The sequence below is a fragment of the Nelumbo lutea genome, chromosome 1 (genome assembly GCF_056320005.1).
Source record: "Nelumbo lutea isolate HS-2025 chromosome 1, American lotus-T2T, whole genome shotgun sequence".
In the NCBI taxonomy this organism is placed as follows: Eukaryota; Viridiplantae; Streptophyta; class Magnoliopsida; order Proteales; family Nelumbonaceae; genus Nelumbo; species Nelumbo lutea.
Genome location: NC_142684.1, coordinates 84,834,276 through 84,856,097, shown reverse-complemented (window position 1 = coordinate 84,856,097; position 21,822 = coordinate 84,834,276). Strand labels below are relative to the sequence as shown.

At 39.4% G+C, this 21,822-nt stretch overlaps 1 pseudogene across 1 annotated transcript in view; it reads right to left on the bottom strand.

Annotated features, from left to right (window-relative positions):
• Positions 1 to 21,483, bottom strand: part of LOC148875824 (RNA polymerase II C-terminal domain phosphatase-like 1) — a 41,311-nt pseudogene extending 19,828 nt beyond the window's left edge. Inside the window, exons 1-11 of the transcript XR_016105259.1 lie at positions 21,089 to 21,483; positions 19,413 to 19,888; positions 18,841 to 19,051; positions 18,486 to 18,643; positions 18,311 to 18,381; positions 17,879 to 17,996; positions 17,402 to 17,484; positions 16,422 to 16,994; positions 16,255 to 16,318; positions 3,651 to 3,776; positions 3,277 to 3,330 (exon numbers count right to left, since the gene is read on the bottom strand). The product of XR_016105259.1 is annotated as an RNA polymerase II C-terminal domain phosphatase-like 1 (transcript). The remainder of the gene's footprint in view (positions 1 to 3,276; positions 3,331 to 3,650; positions 3,777 to 16,254; positions 16,319 to 16,421; positions 16,995 to 17,401; positions 17,485 to 17,878; positions 17,997 to 18,310; positions 18,382 to 18,485; positions 18,644 to 18,840; positions 19,052 to 19,412; positions 19,889 to 21,088) is intronic.
• Between the last annotated feature and the right edge of the window lie 339 nt (positions 21,484 to 21,822).

Genomic DNA, 21,822 nt, shown 5'->3' with positions numbered 1-21,822 from the left:
TTTATATGATCATTCATTTCAAACACAATTATAGAGCAAAAACTATGTACTTCTGAACATCAGCCATGGAGTGACAGACTTTTAAAACTAGTGACAATTGAATACAATAGAACTGTGTTTGGTTTGAAGGAAAAGATTGGGAAATCTACACAAAATTAGGCACTTCTGAACATCAGCCATGGAGTGACAGACTTTTAAAACTAGTGAGTATTAAATACATTAAAGCTGTTTTTGGTTTGAAGGAAAAGGTAGGGAAACCTATACAAGGCCCCTACGTTTTCCTTCAAACCAAACACAGCCAAAAGGAAAAGATAAAGCATCAGACTTGTAAACAAGAGAACTTCTCCCAAGAGTCTAAAAAATTCACAAAACTGATTGAATGATGTAATGGAAACTGGTGCCTGATGAATATTAAAATAATATAAGATATATGTGTACTGTGGCAAGTCTAAGTCGGATTAAGGTTTGACTAAAAAAGTATAAATTGTATTGTTCTTACTGGACAAATTATTAATAGAGCAAATGATATGAACTTATAACTACATTACACCCACTGATGTCAATTACATTAATGCTTATATATAATAAAAATTGAATTGCATGTTAAACCTAGCATTTTTTAAATCTCCTCAAGAATAATTGAATATTTAACTAAAAAGGTAAGGAGGTTATTCCCAAATGAATATAAATAGACATATTTCATAACATAATATAAATAGCAAAGTAATACAATAAAATATGGGAGCGGCTAATGAAGTGAGAATGTGGATGTATATTTAAGGACTTTGGAGAGAGACACTGATTAGAAATATAATATAAAGAAGATATCGCAGAGTAACATATCCCATGTAGCTCTGTGCTGGATGCCATGAGAAAATGATGATGAAAGAGCTAATCAAAAGTAACCTTGCGGTGTCATTCACAGCATCATGTTAACAAAGGTGTGGAATCGCCAGACCAAGTGAGGTTTGGCAGCAGAGGATCTCAGTGGAAAGGCAACCTCACCAGCATGAGAGCTGTCTTGTAAAATACCTCGTGTAAGGGAAAACCTCATACTATCACCAGTGCTGATCTCATGGAGTCTAAACCAAACCTTGCTATAGCTTTGGGATCACACTCGGGGTGAGACGTGTGACCACCTCAGGGAAACCACGACTGGTTGTACCTGATGTCCATGCAGACACCCATCACATTTGGAGTGGCTTCCAAGAATGTGGCCTAAGGCCCTGTGGTCCCCAAGAAACGTCCATGGGAGAGAAACTAACAGAATTTGCTTTCCATGTGTTCGTTAAAGTGAAGAAGATTCTGCAATATGCATCTCATGCACGTAGTTCAGTTCCCCGGTTCTATAAATAGGGAACAAGAGGTCTGAAGAAAGGATCCTTCCTTTAGCCGTATTGAGTTCTAATTTCCCCTGTAACTCACTACCAATCCAACCTTCTGAACCCTTAGCTCTTCTCATCTTTAAACTCCCCAAAAGAATAGAATCACTAAGGAGGGAAGGTAACTCTCATACAAAGAGCCCTATTAAATCTCCCAATCCATTTTGTCTTATTTACTGCTCCAGCATCAGTAATCAACCAAATGGAGAAGCTGAAACTAGATTTCCTATGGAATGGCACAAATGATATAAAGAAGTTCTATCTCGTGGCTTGGAACCAGGCGCGTATGCCAAACTAAAGGGGTGGTGTTGGAATCTGGTCTTTGAATCCCTTAAACAAAGCTCTGTTGGGAAAATGGCTGTGGAGATACAGCACTGAAAAGGAAGTGCTATGGAGGAAACTGATATAAGAAAATTATGGGGGCGATGCTCTTGACTGGCAAACTGAGATTCCTCGAACAGCATATGGCTTGGGTATATGGAGAGGGGTGATGAAAGTCCATGAGTTTTCCAAATATATCAAATTCAAGCCAGGAATGGACAACAGGATCCGCTTTATTGAAAGAATGTATGGTGTGGACTTGATAAATAAGATCCTCCTCCCCTGTCCAAATCCCAAAAAGCAGATAGGATGGTCCGTAGGACAGATGGGCCAGTTCTCAGTTGGATCTTATGATAATAAATTAATAGAGCAGGGAGGAGCCAAAGTGGATTGGAGTTGGATTTGGAGATACAAGTCTCCTTTAAAAGTGATATTCTTCATGTGGACAGGCATCTTGAACAGAATTCACCATCGATCCCTTGCAACCAAAAGGAGTACAATTGACCAACCTATGCAGCCTCTGTAATGAAGAAGAATCTGTTGATCACTTATTAATTTACTGCAAGGTTTCTTACAATATCTGGTCACATGCCTACAAGTTTTTGGCGTACACTGGATGACCCCCAAGGATCTAAGTCCGTCCTCATGGCAGATAAGGAGCCTCAATAAGAGAGGATCCAGATTATGGAAGATGGTCCCTTTAGATCATGTGCTGGAGTTTATGGCAGAAATAAATAAATAAATAAATAATAGCAAGATCTTTAAGGTGTCCACAGAGGTACTTATCAGTAACATGGACAGGCTTCTAGCTTTTTGGTCAAAGAACCTCAAGGAGTTCCAATATTTTAGGTGCCTTTTGGCAAGTCTTTTTTGAAAGGTCTTCTGGAAGATCTGACAGCCAAAAGACGTAGTGGGCTGTTACATAAAGATCTTGGCAGCCCACACGTTTGGTTGGAGGCACATCTTTCCGCACAAAGACAAGACAAAAAAAGGCGACAGCTCGATTTCTAGCTTCCCAAAATAAGCTTGAATCGATCTTCTCGCGTCTTTTTGGGGCACAGTCTTTCAGCAGCTAGATATTCTCCCAAACAAACGGGAAAAGATGAAAATACAGGCTGCCAGGCTTCTAAACAGCCAACAGCCCGCACAGAAAGACATGCTCTTTGGGTGGAGAAAATAGCCCATTTTCTGACCATGGAGGGTCCCTCTCAATTAAGCCAACTGAACTTGAACGAGAGGATATCAAAACAGGAGTATTACCTCCGAAATCTCTTAAGCTATATTCTATCAAGTAAATATGTAGTCTAAAACTGTAGGCTGCCTACTTTAACATAGTATAAAGTTTTCTTGTCAGAATTCAACAATCAACACCCCACCCAAGTGATATCACCTCCCAGGTTAAACTACAAACATGATTGTGGTCCTAACATTTAATCACAAAAATTCCACTGGCTTCTAAAACAAAAACAAAAAAAAAAAAAGAAAATCAGTAGACAACTGGCCAAATAAAACAATAAAACCCACAAATTTAACACGTAATGTTTTAGAATCATAAATATTTCTGTAGATTAACCTGAACAAATAACTGCAACTCCATGGTAGAAACCAGACCGTGCCTGAAGTCCACCTACAAGTAACAAGATGAATAAGGAAAAAATAGTAACTTTGAATTTTTTTTTTTTTTTTAAATAACATGTTAATAGAAAAATGAGAAGATAGAAGAGCATAACAGTCTTAAATATAGTGAAAATCTGTACTAGACAAGCCCAAAGAAAGACAAAAGGTCATAGAGAGAAAAGCCTGCATGGGAATATATAGATAAGGCCTTCCAAGACAGAAATCTTTCCAAATGCATCTGTCTTTTGGCCCATGCAACTGCTTGGGGGAGGGGGGTTCTGAATACAAAACTTGGACTCTTTACTGTTATACTTGAGGATTTATTAATACCTTGGTTCCACACCTCAGTGCAATTTGTCGTATAACTCCAGCAGGAGATTCTGGACACTGCAGATTACCACGTTCTGAATAATGAAGATCCTTGTTGGTGGAAGATGAGTGTCCAAGAGGATCCACCTTTAAAATGAAACTTTCAGAAACGATCACACATAATGACAAATGAAGTCATCAACCATCAAGACAAACAAGGATTACCAGCAAATGATTAAAAACAAACAGGAAGGAAAACACAAAACATAATAATTGACATCTTACCAAGCCCATCAAAACATATCACTGAACGGAAAACCAAGAACCACGTCAACTTTAGCTTTACATGACTCAACAGCCCTTCTAATCAAAACTTGCCATGAGAAGACATGCATGCAGAAAGTACCATAAACATGTTTATATAACCTTGCTCTTAGAATTGCATACTCAACTCAACTCAAGAAAGCTTTGTCCCAACTATATGGAATCAGTTACATAAATTCTGTTCCGCCATTCCACTCTTTTCAGTGGTTAAATATGGATTCTCAAATCAATTCACAATACCTCAACACATGTCTATTTTGGCCGGCCCCCTGTTCTTCGAGGCTCTTCAACTTGCAACAGGTGACTTCTTACTAATGCTGTAGATGGCCTCAACTATATGGTATATGTATACCATGGTAGGAAATCTAGAATCTTGATGCCACCAAGACATAAATCTTTATGTAGTTCAGAACAACATAAATCTTGTCATAAAATATGCACTTTCATGAAGGTCTTGGCCAATTCATAAAATAATTCTTGATATTATTATCCTTCTAGTTTTTTTCATTATTTTCAACACCCATGTTTTATCCTCTTTTAACCAACTTGACTTCCGTGACCCTATGTTTTCTTTTATGCATATTACAGTTGTAAGCCTGTTCAAAATATCATCTATTGTGCTTCAAAACCAACGGCTTTTGTGGCACTCAATTGGTGTTTGGTCTTAGTGTGGTGCTTTTGAAAAAAAAGGAACCACTATTTTAAACAATGAAAAGAGACTCTTCTGAACAGAAAAATCAAAAAATATGTTTTATAACCAGCAGGTAACTCCCCAGTTTTGCACAGTTATCAATACCAATTTCAGCATGTTGCGACAAAAATAGTTCAGCTTCTAAGAGCTACTTTTTTTTTGTTTCCAAAAACAGGAAAAAAATTTTGGAAAGAAGTCAGTTGTGTTTACTTCCATAGAATGGAAATGCTACTTAGTAATGACTTTTCATTGTTTCCTGTAAAGAGACTGGGCCGAATGGGCCCTAACAGCCTCTCTTGTAATATCTTTTATTTTATGTTGATGGGCCACACTTAGTGGGACTGTTATTTATTCTTGTTTTATTTTTCTTTATGTAACTGCCAAGCTGGCCGCCCACTTAATCTTGATATTAAAGGACTGATTTACATCTTGGTATCAGAGCGGGTTTAGCTCCTCATCCTTCTTTTTCTTCGTTCCTGTACACTCTAAAATCAAGAGAGTGTATGGAGAGATAGGTTCTCTATAGTATAGAGAATCACTTGCCTAGTTGGTAGAAGGGTTTGGAGATTTTAGTTCTTGCTAGATTTTGCCAAGAAGTGATGTTGTTCTGCTGCTGCCCGAAACCCTAGCCGGCTAGAGATTTTTGAGGTTACCAGGAAAGGTGAAGCTCGGGTGTGGCGCTCTGTACTTGGAAGGTGTCTTGTGATTGCTAAAGGAGGGTGGTTCAGGTTTGGAAGAATTTGGGTTAGTCTGGTACGTGCGGCGACATCTTCTCTCTTCCTCTCATCTACTGGATGGAGCAAAACCCTAGTTTTTCAAGCACCCGAGTTCTGGTTTGACTTCAAGTAAGTTTATATAGACAAAATTTCTGGTTCTTTGATTTTCGTTTGATTGATGGAGACATACAGAAGTGAGTTCAAGCAGGTGCCGGTTTCTGGCCTTTGCTCAGTAGATTCCGTTTTGACTGGTGTAACCACAATCAAGCTAGATTGGACAAATTATCTTGCTTGGGCACAATCTATAAGAATCTATGTCTATAGTAGAGGAAAACCCGGGTATCTCACAGGCAGTAAGGTGAAACCCGAAGAGACAGACCCTGAATTTGAAAAATGGATGCAAGAGAACTATATTGTTATAGGATGGTTAGTCAACTCTATGCAACCCCATATAAGCCAGCACTATCTCTGGATGTCTTCGGCTAAGGAGATATGGGAGAGTGTAACTGATACCTATTCACAGAAACTGAATGTAGCCAGAGCATACAAATTGAAAAGTGATGTGAAGAACCTGAGACAGGGGGAGAACAGTGTAGCAATCTACTACTCTATACTGAAATCCCTATGGCAGGAAATTGATGCTATGGAGACAGTGGTATGGGAGAGTAAGAAGGATGCTGAAAAGTATAGAAAGCTGGTGGAGAGAAATGGGGTGTTTGAATTTCTCACTGGACTCAACCCTGAGTTTGACATTATTAGACAAAATATCTTGGCCAGAGATGAGGTTACTCTTTCACAGGCATATGCTATGATAAGTAGTGAGGAGAGCAGGTGGCAGGTTCAGTTGCAGAGTCCATCTACAGAACATTTTTCACATGCAAGAATGAAGCCAAAGGGCCCTACTGAGAAAAGAAAGCTGATGTGCGAATATTGCAAGAAACCGAGGCATACAAAGGACACCTGCTGGAAGCTTCATCCTGAGCTTCTCCCTGATAGGTTTAGGAATAACAATATCTCTAAGAAGGGCAGTCAGGTAGGAAAACCTAAGACTGCTAATGTTGCTACAGTACCTGAAGGGGGAAGTAAGGAGAGTGAAGAGAAATCGACCATTGAGCAGTTGGCTACAATGAAGCTGGATTTTGAAAAGTATGGGAGGCTCCTAAATCACTTGGAAGCTACGATTTCTTCAGCTCACCCTTCCAACAACACGTCATCTTCATCGGCTTTTGCTCACTCAGGTATTTGTGCTTCTGCAAATCATGCTTCAGTTTCAAGTAATCATAAAATCCCTTGGATTATTGATTCCGATGCATCAGACCATATGACCAGTCTATCTAACTTTTTTTGCTCATATCACCTTCTCTCTGGGAAAGAGAAAATATCCCTTGCCATTGGGTCCCTTGCCCCCATCTCTGGTAAAAGTGATATAAAGACCTCTAACACCCTATTCTTATCTTCTGTTCTTCATGTCCCTAAGCTTAACACAAACCTCTTATCTGTTAGTAGCTTAACAAAGTCCATGAATTGCAGCATAACCTTCTTTCTCACTCATTGTGTTTTTCAGGACCTGCAGTCTCAGAGGATGATTGGGAGTGGCCATGAGGCGAACGGAATATACTTGCTGGACACACCGGATCAAGCTTTGGGACCACCTCATGGAGTTGCCTTAGAGTCAGTCGTGTCAGAGTCTGTTAACAAAATTTTATTATGTCATTTTCGGTTTGGTCACTTGTCTTTCTCTGCTTTGAGTCATCAGTTCCCAGATATGTTTAAAGGAGTGTCTTTATCGAGTCTTCATTGTGAATCATGTGAGATGGCAAAGCAATGTAGACATTCCTATTCAATTAGCAATAAAAGATAACTTTCTCCTTTCCATATTGTTCATTCTAATGTGCGGGGGCCATATCACATGCCAACCATGGGGAGTTACAGGTACTTTATCCTTTTTATTGATGATTATTCGCGTTACACTTGGATTTATCTCATGAAATCCAGGGATGAAGTACCAGCTATTGTGAAAAAATTTCATGAATTCATCCTCACCCAGTTTAATACTCGTACCAAAATATTCTACTCTGATAATGCTAAGGAGTATTTTGAGAGAACACTCTCCACCTATCTTGAAACTTTTGGGGTTATTCATCAAAGTTCTTATTCCTACACTCTACAACAAAATGGGGGTGATGGAAAGAATAAACAAGCATGTGGTTGAGGTTGCCAGATCCCTCTTGTTTGCATCCCATGTTCCTGTAAAGTTTTGGGGAGATGTTGTTCTTACTGTTACCTTTCTGATCAACTGTATGCCCTCCCGGGTCCTTGGCTTTAAAACTCCTTTTAATCTTCTCTTCTTGGATGAGGATCTCTTTTCTCTTCCTCTCTGTGTGTTTGGATGTACTTGCTATGTGCATATTCATAGTCACCAAAGGCACAAGTTTGAACCTAAGGCTCATAAGTGTGTGTTTCTGTGATATGCTTCCACACAGAAGGGTTATTGTTGTTTTGATCCAGTTCGTGGCACTCGCTTTGTATCTCGGGATGTCACCTTTGCCGAGTTGACTCCCTTCTTTAGTATTCCTCTAAGGGGGAGAAATCTGGTGAGCCCTTTGCCATGTCTCCAGCTGTTCCACTTCCCATCCCTTGTGAGACCGATCATGGGGTGTCCACCTCTTCCACTGAACCTACCTCTGATATCCCTGCTCCTCCTCCTCCTTCTGCTCCTGCTCTCCAAAGGTGGTACCAAAGGCAGAGATTCAGACATATGCAAGTTGTTTCCACTCCTTCAGAAGAGCATCTTGCCACTCCCATCATTCCTGAGGAAACAGGTCAGCCCTCTACTGACCCATCTCTGACTGTCCCAGACCTTGACCTTCCTATTGCTCTTCGCAAGGGCAAGCGGAAGTGTACAACCCACTGTATCTCCAAACACTTATCTTACAGGCTTCTCTCCCCTTCCTACTACTCCTTTCTTGCATCTATTTCTTCCCATGTGATACCCAGGTCTGTACCGGAAGCATTATCTCAAGCTGAATGGAGGGATGCTATGATGACTGAACTTTATGCATTGCATAAGAACCATACCTGGGATATTGTGGACTTGCCGGAAGGGAAGGAACTAGTGGGTTGTAAATGGGTGTTTACCATTAAGTATCACTCTGATGGCTCTGTTGAGAGGTTCAAGGCTCGGTTGGTTGCTAAGGGTTACACCCAAATGTATGGCATTGACTATCTTGAGACATTTGCTCTTGTAGCTAAGATGACTTCAGTCAGGGTTTTACTTTCTCTAGCAACTACTTTTGACTAACCCCTACACCAGTTTGATATAAAAATGCCTTCTTGAATGGAGACCTGCATGAAGAGGTCTATATGTCTCTACCTCCAAGAGTGTATGGGAAAGAAATGAAAGGCAAGGTGTGTAAACTACACAAATCTGTTTATAGTCTCAAACAATCTCCTCGGGCTTGGTTTGAGAGATTTCGGGCTGCTCTTGTCTCCTTTGGCTACATTCAAACACAATCTGATCATACACTGTTCTTGAAGAGAAATGACTATCTGGTGACCTACTTGATTGTTTATGTTGATGACATTGTAGTCACGGGTAATGACATTGAAGAGGCCAGTAAACTAAAAGGATTTCTCAACTCTGAATTTGAAATCAAAGACTTGGGAGATCTTTGGTATTTCTTGGGCATTGAAATTGCTCGGTCTAAGGATGGTATCTTCATATCTCAACGCAAACATGTCATTGATCTTCTTGCTAAAACTGGTAAACTTGGAGCTAAACCTATCTCCACTCCCACTGATCCTAATCATAAGCTTTCTGCCACAGATGGTGAACCTTTGTCTGATAAGGGAGTGTTTCAGAGACTGCTTGGGAAGTTGTTATACATTTGCATGACTCGGCCAGATACTTCCTATGCAGTAAGTGTTATTAGTCAGTTTATGCATTCTCCCAGAAATACTCATCTAGCTGCTACAGAAAGGGTTCTGTGCTACTTGAAAGGTACTCCAGGAAAAGGTATTCTATTTGCTAAGCATGGTCACATGAAGCTTGAAGCCTTCACTGATGCAGATTGGACAGGATGTATTGATGACAGAAGGTCCACCTCTGGTTATTGTGCTCTAGTTGTTGGGAATATTGTGTCTTGGAGGAGTAAGAAACAATCAGTAGTTGCTAGATCCTCAGCTGAAGCAGAATACAAGGCAATGGCTCATGGTGTGTCAGAATTACTATGGCTATGATCCCTTCTAGAGGAATTGGGGGTAGACTACGAGAAACCAATGATGCTCTATTGTGACAACCAAGCTGCTATTAACATTGCACATAATCCTGTTCAACATGACAGAACTAAGCACATTGAGGTTGATAGGCATTTCATAAGGGAAAGAGTCTCTTCAGGAGAAGTTTGTTTACCATCCATCACATCAGAAGAGCAACTGGTTGATATCTTGACCAAGGGAGTTCCAAGGGGAAAATTGACACACTATATAAGCAAGTTGGGCATGATTGACATCTATGCTCAACTTGAGGAGGAGTGTAAAGAGACTGGGTCGAATTGACCCTAATAGCCTCTCTTGTAATATCTTTTATTTTATGTTGATGGGCCACACTTAATGGTCATGTTATTTATTCTTGTTTTATTTTTCTTCATGTAACTGCCAAGTTGGCCGCCCACTTAAGGGCATTCTTGTCATCATCAAATTTTTAGATCTTAATAAAATAGGATTAGAGGAGAATGGAGAATCATTCGACTCCTTCTTCTCTTCGCCATCTTCTTCTCTTGTACAGTTATTCAGACCTGTTTTATTCTGCTAATCACTAAGTTTAATCTTGATATTAAAGGACTGATTTACATCTTTTCCTTTGATCAATAATTCAAGACCACATGAGGGAAAAACCAATCCACATAGTGAACATCCCTCTTACCAAAAAATATCAAAACTTAATATCACTCTATATCTTAAATCCCTAAAAAGGGTGTACATCTTGATTTTTGAGGAAACTCTTCCTCTATAATACATTCTTAATTTATCTTTCAAAAAAATTGTTAAGAAATTTGAGTGCAGCCTAGGCAACCCAGGGGATTCAGGAGTTGGAGGAGCACTGAGAGATAGCAACAACAATATTTGCCTTAGATTTTCAAGACCAGTTGAGCAAAACAATTCTATAAAGGCAGAGCTTCAAGCTCTTATCCAAGGCCTAAATCTGGTCTGCATGCAAGGATGGATGGATAGAATAGTAAAGAGAGAGTATTGAATGGGGAATACCTGGGTCGGGATTGAATGGGGAATACCTGGGTCGGGATTGTATGTGTAAAGTTTTCTCTCTTTAACTTAATGATGAAGTCAATGATAGCCTTGTTCCTCTTGCTTACTACCCAATCTTTTTGAGTAATAGGGAGTTCTTCTCTTAATTGAATGCAATCTGTTTTGTTATTGATCAAAAAAAACTGGTGCTTCTTTTGAGGTCTCTAAATTTTCAAGTGTCATCCAAAACGAAAATATGACAGACTGAAATTTTTATCAACAGGTTGCTTTGCACCATTCTCACACTCTTGAATTTGTGATTTAACCCAAGAAATACAGCCATGCACAATTTTTTTAGGATTCAAGATAACCTCAGATTTCTACAACAAATTTACAAATTTGGACTGCAAATTTTCCAAATATAGGCATCATTTATCTTAACAGTGTGTCGGCCAGAAATAAGAGGAAGAGAAGATAAGAGAAGAAGAAGAGAGAAGGGAAAAGACCCTTGTGTCCCTGCTATAAGTGAGTACAATAACAAACATAACAGAAGTAAAAAAAATACAAATAAAAAAACGCTTTAACTAGCCAAACAGACCCCAACACCCACAACTAAATTATTTCAACACTCCCCCTCAAAGTGGAGCATAGATGTCAATCATGCCCAACTTGTCACACAAATCTTCGTGCCGAACATGATGAAGACCTCTGATGAAAATATCTGCAAGTTGTTCTTCTGAGCTGACATATGGAGTACACACTTCTCCATTTACAAGTTTCTCTCTAATAAAATGCCTGTCTACTTCAATGCGTTTCGTCCTATCATGCAGGACTGGATTAGCAGCAATATTGATGGCAGCTTTATTGTCACAGTAGAGTGACATAGGATTGCTCACTGCAAAACCCAGTTCACTGCAAAACCCAGTTCACCTAACAGATTTCTTATCCACATGATTTCAGCAACCCCATGAGACATCGCTCTATACTCTGCTTCAGCACTAGATCTAGCCACCACACTTTATTTTTTACTTCTCCATGTGATCAGGTTTCCTCCTACAAAGGCACAATACCCACTGGTAGACTTTTGGTCATTGACTGCTCCTGCCCAATCTACATCAGTATATACTTCCACCTTTAAGTGACCATGTTTCTGGAACAACAAACCAGCTCTGAGAAACTTCTTGAGGTATCTCAGGATCCTCTCTGCAGCTTCAAAGTGAGTTGTCCTAGGATTATGCATGAACTGACTAAGGACAACCAATACATAAGCAATATCAGGCCTGGTCATAGACAAATACAAAAGTCTCCCTACGAGTTTCTGAAACTTCTTCACATCTTTCAAAAACTCTCCCTGACTATCTCCCAGATGATGATTAGATTCAAATAGTGAGTCAATTGGTTTTACCCCCAACTTGCCTGTATCTTCTAGTAGATCTAGTACATATTTCCGTTGGGAAATAAAGATGCCCTTGTGAGAGTGGGCAACTTCAATTCCAAGGAAATGACGTAAGGGGCCTAGATCTTTCACCTCAAACTGAGTGGCTAAGAATTTTTTAAGTCTCCGTATTTCAGCCTCCCAATCTCCTGTGATCACTATGTCATCCACATACACAATAAGAGCTGCAATTTTCCCTTTACCTCTTTTCACAAATAGAGTGTGATCTGACTGGCATTGTTTGAACCCCACCTATTGAACTGCTAAATGGAACTTACTAAACCAAGCCCGAGGTGATTGTAAGTCACCATTCAAGAAAGCATTTTCGATATCCAATTGGTGAAGATCCCAGTCAAGATTTGCTACCAATGAAAGAAGGATCCTGATAGAGTTCATCTTGGCTATTTGAGCAAAAGTCTCTGCATAGTCCACTCCATATACCTGTGTACAGCATCTTGCTACCAGTCTAGCCTTGTACCTTTCAACAGTTCCATCAGCCTTGTGTTTCACTGTGAACACCCACTTGCAACCCACTGGTTCCTTCCCTTCAGGAAGGTCCACCAACTCCCAAGTGTCATTTTTGTGTAAAGCATCAATTTCTTCCTGCATTGCATCTGTCCATTCAAGTTTAGACAAAGCTTCTGCCACAGTCTTAGGAACGGGGACACTATCCACAGAAGAGAGGAATGCACGAAATGAATGTGAAACATGACCATAGGACACAAAATTAGAGATAGTATGATTAATAGTACAAGACCTTTCTCTTAGCAATATGAATATCAAGATCATCAATGGCAGGTGAATCAACATTTAAAGGAACAGACATATCAATAGAGGGTGTACCTGGCTGATGAGACGGATCTGCCTCTGGTGAATCCGATGATGTTGGTTGCATAGTGTCAGGTTCCACGGCTCTTGAAATTTGCTGGCTTTTATGGCGACAATGAAAAACCCGAAATGGAGGAGGATCGAGTAAAGGAGGTAGTTGAGTTTAAGTCGCATGTTTCTCCTCAACCCTACTCTCCCCCTGAGGAGAAACCGAGAAAAAAGGTTGAGTCTCAAAGAAGGATACATCAATGGAGACATAGTACTTGTGAGAGGTAGGATCATAGCAGCGATACCCCTTTTGAGATGAAGGGTAACAAAGAAAAACACAGGGAATAGCCCGAGGATCAAACTTACCTCGAGTAGGGGACAGGTCATGGACAAAGCAACGACACCCAAAAACACGCATCAGAATGGTGGACAACGGGGCTGTAGGAAACAAAAGCTGATGTGGGGCCTTATACTCTAGTAACCGAGAGGGCATGTGGTTGATGATGTATGTAGCACACGACTGCATCCATCCAAAAACGTTTTGGCACATTCATATGAATTAATAAGCCACGAACTACTTCGAGAAGGTGACGGTTCTTTCGTTCAGCAACACCATTTTGTTGGCGTGTCCTGGCACAAGAGCTTCGCTAAAGTAACCCACTCGAAGCAAAAAACTCTGTGAGATCACTATGGAAGTATTCCTTCGCATTGTCCGACTGGAAGATATGGATTTTTGTTTGGAACTGAATGAACACCACATCGCATAGGGTAAACCCAGGTGTATCTAGAATAATCATCAATCAAGGTAATGAAGTACTTATACCCAACCTCAGTAGGTAGAGTAACAGGGCCCCAAACATATGAAATGGAAATTCAGATCTTTTATTTCGCAAAGATAAAGAACTTCTACAATGTTTACTCAATTGACATGTCTGACACTGTAACTGACTCACTGACAAGGACTCAAACAACTTTGGAAACATAACTTTTAATGACTCAAAAGAAAGATGACCTAGACGACTATGCCATAAATAGGCTTGACTCTCACTTGACAAACTCATGGACTCTATAGCCACAAGACTAGCTTTATTCTCCAACACGTAGAGACCATCCACCATGCTTCCTCTACCAGTCATCTTCCCCGAGGCCAAATCCTGAAACACACATGAGTACAGAAAAAAAGTGATTGAACAGTTCAAGGAGTGAGTTATACTACTAATGGACAGCAAATTAATAGGTAATTTCGAAACATGCAGTACATTAGGAAGGGTAAGGCCAAGTGGGAGAGATATGGTACCTCGACCAACTATGGTAGAAAAAGAACCATCAGCTAGTCTCACCTTATCTCTCCCAGAGAGGTCATATGTCTGAAATAAATTTGATTTACCGGTCATGTGGTTTAAGGCTCCGGAATCAATAACCCAAGGAGAATCAGTGGTATGAGATGACACATGGAAGGCAGTGGCAGCATTACCTGATGTAGATGCAAAAGAGGTAGAGGGAGTAGGACCAGAATCTATCTGGCGGAGAGTCCTACCATACAATTCCAAATGTTCACGAAAGGAGTTAATAATTTCTTCCTTAGGGTCAGAACTAGGATGCCTCTCCTGAGTTACCAAAGGACTAATCTCTATCGACACCATATTAACTGAGTTATACTTCTTCTTATTTTGTTGGCTTGGTTTTTTGCCCTAATCAGGTGTTGACTTCTTACCCAAATCCTTAGCCCATTTAGGTTTTCCATCAGCTAGTCTCACCTCCGACATTTTTATCTGAATTTCTCCGGACAACTAGGGCAACTGACTCCCCTTCTACACAATTCATCACACTTCTTCTACTCTCTTCTGATTGCACTAAGGCATACACCTCCTGAACTGATGGCAAGTCTTTACTACCCAAGATCTGCACCCTGATAGACTCATATGAAGGATTCAGCCCTAGCAAAAAGGCAAAGACCCGTTGCTAAGATACAAGTGACTTATACGCCTTTGCATCTTCATCGCACTTCCAATTCACATTCTGATAGTGATCAAGTTCTTTCCATATCGATGTCAAATCAGAATAGTACATCGAGGGACTCCTCTCCCCCTGCTTGCAAGTAGAAGATTCAACTTGCAGTTGATATATCTTGGCATAGTGTCTCTACTCTGAATAGGTGGACTTTGCTTGTCCCCATATCTCACAAGTAGTTTCAGCCCACATAAAAGTCTTCCTTCCCTGTGGCAGCATGGAAACCGAGAGCCAAGACATCAACATACTATTCTCTTGGTTCCACCTATCATATTTAGCACTTTCGTACTTCAATTCCTTCACTCTCCCATTGATGTACCCTATTTTCCCCCTAGCAGTGATATAGAATTTTATTCCCCTAGACCACTCAAGGTAGTTCAGACCATCAAAGGGAATAGCAGCCATGGGGAAACTCATATCCATTCCCCCACTCACTCCATTGTGGCTCCCTGAAATCTCTGAAGTAGCAGAATTCTCAGACGACATGGTCAAAACAGATAATCAGTCCCAAACACCGTACTTAGGACCCCTCCTTACTCCACAAAAAAATGCTTCACTCAGTGCACACCCACACACTTGGGTTTGAAATCAGTTTGAGCACAAACAGTACCAATTTCAAGACAAAAAAAGGCAATATTCAGCAGATTTCAGACCTGTACGGTTTAACAGTCCCAACCCACCAGCCTTCCAGAATGTCTAAGAACATTAATCAGCAGGAGAGATCCTTAACACTTATAATCAAGCCAAATAATTGAGATAACAGGTCATCCTTGACCTACAGTCGCCTTAACACAGGAATAGGATCACACCATCCCAAAAAACAGAGATTTAACAATCTTATAGCATTCAGCAGCCCAGATTCATTTGGTTTTTTCACTTGGTACACGACCAAGGAGGGTAAGGAAGAGGAAAAAGGAGTGACTGTACCAGTTGTAGATCTGTTTTCCCCAGTCCAGATTCAGATCTCTGTTCCGCCCAGATTCAGCAAGTTGGAAGAGTGAAGTTTGTTCAATCTGTTTGATCAGTGAAGTTTGTTCGATCTGTTCTCTCAGTCAGTATTCCTGCTCTGATACCATCTTGACAGTGTGACCAGCCAAAAATAAGAGGAAGAGAAGAGAAGAGAAAAAGAAGAGAGAAGAGAAAAGAGAAGAGAAAGAATTGGCAATGTAACAGTGGTGGCGGCGCCGGCTTTTATTATAATATATATAGGGCGGCAGAAATAACAAGGGAAAAGACCATTGTGCCCCTGCTATAAATGAGTACAATAACAGACATAACGGAAGTAAAAAAATAGAAATAAAAAACGCTTTAACTAGCCAAACAGACCCCAACACCAGCAACTAAATTATTTCAACAATTTACACATACAATTATATTTAGTAAAGCTACCTGAAAATGAATGGTAATTTGACAATGAATGGTTTATCCTCATTCGGTCATCTACTTGATGTGCCTACAGATCAATAGATTTTGTAATTATTATGCTTCATCAACAAGTTTCTCTTTACTCTCAAAAATCAATCTCAAGATTACAAGGTGAAACCATCACTACTTACCTCTTCAGTCAATCTTTGATTTTCATTAAGAGATCTATCAGAGGGAATAGGACTCTCTACTTTCTGAAAGAAGGGCAGATGATGAGGCTGGTGCTTATAAAAAGGAATTGCCTCTGAATCCAATGGGAATTTTTTGGGCATTGTGCGATTTAGTTGTCTTGGGCTCATCTCTTCCTCTGATGGAAACCAACTTCCACATGAGTGGACTACTGGGACTGAAACTTGTAGACGAGGCCTTACTGGAAATGGAGGTTCACTTGAGATTTGCTCTCTTGTGTCTTGCCCTTGTTGCAATATAAGAAGCCGCCTCCTTGTAATCAGGATCTAATTATGATTTGAGGACCTCACCCTCTTCTCTTGCTGGAGAATTTTGCAAGCTAAGCACCAGAGAGCCTACTTGAACCAATGGCTTAGTCAATGATGCAACATCAGGAAACGGATTATTTATAAAAGGCATAACTAGCCCTTGAGAGTTGGAAGTGAAACTGAACTCGATGAAGATTTAACTGCATGCTGGAGAAGAGGTAACATTGGTTCCAGAGTATTTACTACAGAAGAAGCTGGAACTGCATCCTGAAACAAGTATATTCCAAAGTTATATTTTGAAACTGCCATTAGATTTTAACACGTGGTTGCAGATCCTTCTTCAATTGAAATGCAGGATGGTTAAGTGGTGAGTGAGACACCATAGCATGTACGAAGGAAAAGGTTATTTAAAAATAGATTCGCTCAAAATAAATGTACAATTAAGGTAAAAGATATGACTTTCCAAGGATATACCTACATCATCATCCCACTACCCATAAAATCCTGAAAAGCCAAGCAAGGACCTCTTATCCTTGTTTTGGCTATCCAGGACTGAGATATCTGTCCCTCTAAATCTTCTCCAAAGAAAGGTGTGTGCTTGTGTGTGTATGTGGAGAGAGAGAGAGAGAGCGAGAGAAAGAGAGAGCAGGTTGAAAATGCAGCAGTAATACAACCTTTGATCTCCTTTCAACCTCAGTGTCAGTCATGCCCTCAAAACACAGTGGATCTCTGTTCCATTTGAAGCAGAAGTATCATCCTGAACAGAAATTCAGTTAAGGATGTTAAATGCAAAATAGGTGAAGGAGAAACCTAAAATTCAATTCTAGCAGATCACCAGGAGCTATATTTGGTGCACATGTAGGGGCAACAGTTAAAGGTTGAACACAAAATGCAACACCATAAATATACAAGGAAAGGCCTTTCCTAATCCATCAGTCCTCATACAGTATAATGAAATGTAATTGATGGTTCAACCACCAATTCAAATAAACACTTATAGAGGACATCTACTATGTGGGACCATCAGGTGGCAGGTCACACCACCAGCATGAAAAGCTGCAAGTTTTACTAAGATGTTAGTGGTCACATTGAAGTTTGAACCATCCAGATCTTGTTTATTCCATAGATAATAATGAGTAGAAAGCCCAAACCTTATCATGGTTTATCTCTGAAATTAAATAGTTGCTCGCATCAGGAGAAGGAAAATCTGCCATATCATCTTCATAGAAAATGTCAGGAATCCGTTGTAGAAGTCCTTCATCAAACTCCCTGTCAAAAACAAAATTGACCAAGGTTTTGTGATGGCAAAAATGCCACAAGCCCACATCCAAGTAAATCCAGAATTTATAAAGTACTATTACCACCTAACATAGAACTAAAAATGCTCCAAAGATGCAATTTTCTTATCAACAATCCAGAAGTGATGTGTTGCAAAAGAAGATATGCCATTGGGAATGGAGAAAAAGGATTTTGTTTAGCCAACCCCATGTAATTGGGATAAAGGCCTTGTTAAGTGGAGTTGAGTGATCCAAATAAGCAAATTCTTAACAGGTAGACTTTATTTGGGATGTCTGTAGCCTTACTTGAAAAATCTACCTCTAACATTGCAAGCAACATTTCTTGCAACACAAAGAATTGGAATAGTATTGTTTGCCTGCAACGAAGAGATTGATGATATGGAGAATTTGTTCATTCTCAGAGTGAATATTAAAAAAACAAGCTATTGGAGAATCGCAGTATAAAATGACTAATGCATACTTCAGCCTGGGGAGCATAATATGGAGCAAATGCAGGAACAACATGCACCCCGGGTTGATCTTTCTCGTCCCACACTTTCAAATGGTCATCAATGACCAATGCCATCTTAGGATGGCATACTCCATTTTGAAAGAAATTGAACAGAGATTTCCTTGATCCTATTAAGATGTCACATATAAAATTTTAAATGAATAAGCATGGTATACAGGCCAATGGCCTTGTGACTAAACAAAATGTGAGACAAAAAAAATAACTTCAATACTGAGGAAAGACACCAAATCACAATCTATATCTTTAACCATCTTTCACCTCTCACCTCTGTAGAAAATAATATGTGATTGTGAAATGAACATACCAGATTTGACACACACTATGTGATCCAATAGTTCTTTTGTATTGATCAAATTTGAATCTGGATCAAGGAGCCTCCACATTTCTAGAGCATAATCCCTCTCAGACATTGTGCATACATAAACTTCAAATCGCTTGTGACCTTTTGCAGTTAGGTAGCTCCAGAGATCCTCCCATGCAGGTCTAAGCCTCACGAGAACACTTGTATCACGAATCTGCAAGGTAGCAAATGTTTTATTATGGATGAAATGCTTCAACTGGACAGTGCATATATCCCTTATATAGTATGGGAATACCTCATTCTCATCATCCCTAATGTGAATACTTGGAAACCAAAAGTAAAACATCTGCTCCAACTGGGGAAGGGAGACCTCTGAATAATAGTCCCATAAGTAGGCATATATGGTCATTTAAAAGATGCATATGATGCAGTACATCTTTCTTGTGTCAATCCATATTTGTGCATTTAATCATATCATTGCATGAGCTATTATTTCAGAAACGAGGTATAGAGTATGGTCCAATTGGGTCATGGATTTAACCTAAGTAAAGGATTTGGATTTGGTGAATACATACCCCAGGATTTATGCAAGTCAAAATAATGTTCCTCTCCTGTAACCTTATAAGTGGACGGACAATTGGTCGATGGTTGTCAAACAAAGCTGGAACAATCTCAGATCGAACTTTGATCACCTTTCCATTGTCAACAACCTGATCATTTTCTGCATATTGTTTCAAAATAATCTTGTCATCCTTATAGCGCTTAACCTCTGCTAACATGCCAGCAATGCGTTGGGGATCCACCTCTGTATTTATTTTCTGCTGTAAAGCATCAATTTGATCCTCAAATGATCGCATTGTGTTTGCAACTATAAGTGTTTTATCAAGATCGAATACCATGCCAAGGCATCTAAGATTTAGCATGACAAGAGAAGAATTGTAAAGCCTGGTGCAACATTAAAACCCCAAAAACATAAATATTGTTCATCATTCTTCCTAGATGACATGGCTACCAAATGGAGTTCCTCCTCTCCTAGTGGCATAACTGCAGTCTGTAAACCAAAAATCAACCAACGCAAGGCATAGTAAGTGAAAAAATGCTTTGAGAAGTTGAAAATAAGCACATACAGGGATATTTCCAAAAAGGCAGATTTATCAAAGCATGCATGCCAGTATTTATATATATGGGTGTGGATGAATTATACAATAAATACATTTATCTCTCTGGATGTTTATAGTTCAAAAAGATAGGTGATAAAATATTACAGAAGAAATGAAGAATCATCTTAAGACATGCTCAAACGCACAAAACTATCCAAGTTAGATTATGCAACAAAAAAAATAGTATATCAACTGCCAAATAAAGAAGGGTATTAACAACTTTTATCCACACACGTTCAGAATACAAATTTAAAAATACCTGCACACACACATATAAGCAGTTTGTACTTTTTGAATCCATGTGCTTATTTTGTTAAACATGGAAAACTATTTTGACATTATTTCTATCAGAACCATGCTTTTAAAAATAAGTAACTGTAGCAATTATTTGTTAGATTGGATTTCATGAAGTTTCAAGTGTCATGTCAGTATTCCTTGTTGCCATCAAAATATCAGCAGAAACATGCCCCCATTCAAATCAGATTTATTTAGAGTATAAAAATAGCATAGGCATATAAGTAGTTAACAATATCCCAAAATTTATCAGCTCTTTAATAAAAATGTTTCCCCAGAATAACCATTTCAACTAAGAGTCCAAAAACTATGCAATGCTATCAATAAGAAAAATGGCAACAACCTCAGAAAAAACAAATTCTCTCAAATATGTCCAAAACACTGTAATGAATGGCACTGTGTTTTTCAAATCACCACAGAGTTCAAACACACGTTACCCAGTCTAAGCCTGGGAAGTAAATAGCTTTGAAATCATTCCTCAAGTTTATGAAGCAAGCTCTTCTTCTGATCTTTTTTTTTTTTTGACAGGTAATTCTCTTCTAATATTCTGTATAGCATCAACCAGTTCATACAAGGTTCTAACCATATCTTGAAAAATTAAAATAATTGTTAAAAAAAATCAGATAACAACAAAACATAAGCTACTACTTAATGCACTGGAATCATTGGAGTTTCGCTATTATTTTCATAGAGGCCTTGTTCATTTTGTTCAGAATGCTTGGGTACAAAAAAGGTGTCATACTTGGCACGGATTTTTCCTTCTGTTGAGTTGCTTTTCATTTTGAGTTTGGCAGTACCTTGTTCTCTCTGAGACAAGAGGAGTGCAAAGAAAACAATGGCGAATCCCCCGATTCTGATTTGGACTCCACTTTGAGGCAAACGCCAGAGGGGGCAATAGTGTGAAGGACTGCCAGTGGTGGGCACCTTTCACTCGGTAGTGAGAAGTGAGAGATCCTGATTTCCTTGCTCGTCATGTCGGTTTTCTGGTTTGGGGGATAAATCTCCACTCCTCCAAGTAGAGAATTCCCCTGATAAATCACTGAGTTAAGCATTTTAAAAGAAAACTAGGAAAATAATTTCCCTCTCCCAACTCAAAAACCCTCCTTGGATCAAACGAAACAGACTAAAAACTCCCCTTCAATGATCCTTCTGTCCAGTAAAATCTGATATTTTGGGTCAAAATTAGAGGAGAAACATGGGTTTTTTCGGGGGTCCAGATATGGTATTTCTAGTCCATTGAAAGAAAAATCGCCATGGATCCTTAACATTTGAGTTGATTTCATCTGGAATTTCGATTGTCTTGCCTTTTCGCGGATCTATGATGCGATAATAGGCAGTTTAAAAGCGACTACAGAAAGAGAATATTGATTTTCGTTTTTCTTTGCCTCGTGCTTCTGATATTTTAGGTGCAAGAAGACGATCCACGACTAAGAGAGATTTAGGATTGATAAATCGACGTATTGGTTGGTTGAGTGAAGTTCGAAGAGGTCTGTGATTGTTCAATGACGATGGAAGAGAAAATTAGAATCCG